At 42.2% G+C, this 2,742-nt stretch overlaps 1 pseudogene across 1 annotated transcript; it reads right to left on the bottom strand.

The window, feature by feature from the left end:
* Positions 1-1,202: 1,202 nt before the first annotated feature.
* On the bottom strand, positions 1,203-1,937 carry LOC100945919 (annotated as a pseudogene). Its single transcript, XR_154167.2, has one exon. The product of XR_154167.2 is annotated as an RNA transcription, translation and transport factor protein pseudogene (transcript).
* Positions 1,938-2,742: the final 805 nt, after the last annotated feature.

The following is a 2,742-nucleotide window of genomic DNA, read 5'->3' as shown; positions in this document are numbered from 1 at the left end:
TTTTGTTAAATAGTTTTCCTAGAATAAATTCCTGGGAATTCGATTAATAAGTCATTGGGAATTGAGTGGCCGCATTATGCCTGATTAATCATAGTCCGGTTTCTCTTTTCATGTCATGTTATAAGTGACACGAATTGGGAAAGAAGAAGAAAGCCGTAGGGGAAATGCATGTGGATGTGATTTTATTTTATGTCTTACTAGTTCTCCAAGTGAGCAATCCCTTTACAAAAATACCTTAACTTTCTGAGAGGAAGCCATTTCTATGTTCACCAATGGTGGTAAAATAACAGGCATGGAAACGTGTTTTTAAAAATTCAGCTGAACATGAACTATTTTATTGATGGGTGGCACTCTCCTGTCATTTATTTCTTAGCAGTATGCCACCAGCCTTCTCCAACCATCACAAGTGGCCTCATGGCTGCTCCTGGACTGATGTGACTGCTTCTTCTTTGTTCTTTTAGAGACAGAATCTCACTTTATCACCCTCAGTAGAGTGCTGTGGTGTCATAGCTCACAGCAACCTCCAACTCCTGGGCTTAGGCAATTCTTTTGCCTCAGCCTCCCTCATAGCTGGGACTACAGGTGCTCGCAACAACGCCCAGCTATTTTTTTTGTTGTAGTTTGGCTGGGGCTGGGTTAGAACCTGCCACCCTTGGTATATAGGGCCAGCACCCTACCCACTGTGCCACAGGCACCGCTCATGTGACTGCTTCTTAAACTGACTTTTGTGGTTACAGTGAGTGTCTGTTCATAACTTATCATATGCATCTCCCTCAATGTGTTGGAGATGAAAAATAGGTTTGAAAAAAATTGATGACAAGCTGGTCTAAATGATAAACACTTTAATACCCAATAATCAATACCCAATTGATCAATAATGTTATCTAAAGGGAAAAGGGAAACATACAACAAACCAGGCAGAACTATTTTCTGTTAAGGCAAAAAATAAAACAGACGAGGGAGGGGTTGGGAGAAGGCAAATGTGACATGTGGGTGTCAGGGGGGTGTCATTGTGATTTCCTATCTTTTCTTTTTTTTTTTTTTTTCCATTTTCCCAAACTTTATTAAAGAAAAAAGCAGTGGTGGTAAATCTCTAAAACATTGTCAATTTCCTAGGATTCCTCCCTTGAAAAATGTGATATTTGATTTCCAAACACATGGATCCCAACTGCACTATGCAGGTGAGGAGCGAGTCTTAGTGTTCATCTTCCCACCTTCCCCAGTCTGTGGTCTGTCCTTGGGTCAGCAATAATCGCCTGAACAGCTACTACGGCTTCATTGATTTTTGTCTGTAGCTCTCTGAGCTCTTCTATATGCAGCAGTCGTAGGATCTGAGCAGCTTCCTTAAGAACTGCATCTCCTGTGTCAAAACCAAGACTATGTTTGTCTAAAGCAACAGGCAAGCCCTCTTTTGTTTGATTTGCTTTAGCAACTGCATCCTGTGTTAGGCGCTCCTGAACCAAAATGCGAATTGCCTTGAGCATCACCAGGTAGTCATCATGGCGCTGAATCTGAAGGAGGTTGGCCAGAGCCATCACGCCAGCTTTGAAGTCAGGGTTATTTACATCCAAATTGATCAATGGCTCGGCATTCTTAGTTGTGCTGTCAGGATTTTTTGCATTATCAGGTACTAAGTCCTTGTATTTTTCAGCATTATCTCCATATTCAAGTCTAACAGCTAAACCAAGAAGCCAGTCAATTGCTTCGTGTCCATCTTGAATCTTGAAAGGACAGTTAACATCTCTGAGATACTTTTCGAAGAACTTGGGCCAGTCACTGCTGTGGATGTTTCTTAAATTACCTCTGTCTTCAATCTTGTAGTGTCTGATTTTCTGATCTTCAAGCTAAACAATAAAATTTCTAAATTCTGTTTCATCTTTGCAGTCGAAGCCAGCAGGGTTGTGGTAGTCGAGAGCCGTCAGCTTGCGTGGGAACATGGTCCCGGCTTCTCGCTCTAGTCCCTGGGGCTGGGCGGGGAGAGGAGAAGGGAGGAGGAGCAGGCGGCGCGGGCGGAGCGATGCGGCGAGAGCTCCTATCTTTTCTTGACTCTGAATATCACTTAAATGATTGAAAATAAAAGAACGAGCTATAATGACTTACAATATACAGAAGTATATAAAGATTCCAAACGAGGCTTTTCTCCAGTTGCTTTGGCTGGTTAAACTGAGGTTTGTGCAGTTAGAATTAAGCCACCAGCAGGACATGCACTTCTATTCACAGCCCCCTGGGCCAGCTCATAGGCAGGCAGCTCAGATTTTGCTGGGAACGCTGTGCTATCAGGCATTCAGCTTTTAGGGGAGCTACGGTGTGTCAGTATTTCAATACTGAGAAGTAACTAGAGGAATATAGTTTGATAAATGTCCTACTGAGTACTAAACCAGCTTCTTTAGCGACCTTGCTTGAGAAAGGTCCTACCCTTCCTAACCCAGCTGTAGCAAGGAGCTTGATTAGCATTTACTAAATGGTTTTCATCTGGATGTTAAAAGCTGCATTCTAAAAGTGAGGTCCTACCTAGAAAGGTCCTACCCTTCCCAACCCAACTATAGCAAGGAGCTTGATTAGCATTTACTAAATGGTTTTCATCTGGATGTTAAAAGCTGCATTCTAAAAGTGAGATAAAATGAGCCTGGCAAAGTTACTTGCTATGTATGCCTCCCTTGCAGATTCATAATATGTAGTAGAACTTCGAAGGCTCTGAGAAAACCTGCAGTAAAAAACCTGTTTACCTTTATTTGATTTTTA

This window comes from Otolemur garnettii, unplaced genomic scaffold, assembly GCF_000181295.1.
Source record: "Otolemur garnettii isolate 467f Iridium unplaced genomic scaffold, OtoGar3 scaffold00095, whole genome shotgun sequence".
NCBI classification, from domain to species: Eukaryota; Metazoa; Chordata; class Mammalia; order Primates; family Galagidae; genus Otolemur; species Otolemur garnettii.
Note: the sequence above shows the minus strand (reverse complement) of the source record. Positions and strands in the feature narration are given on the sequence as shown.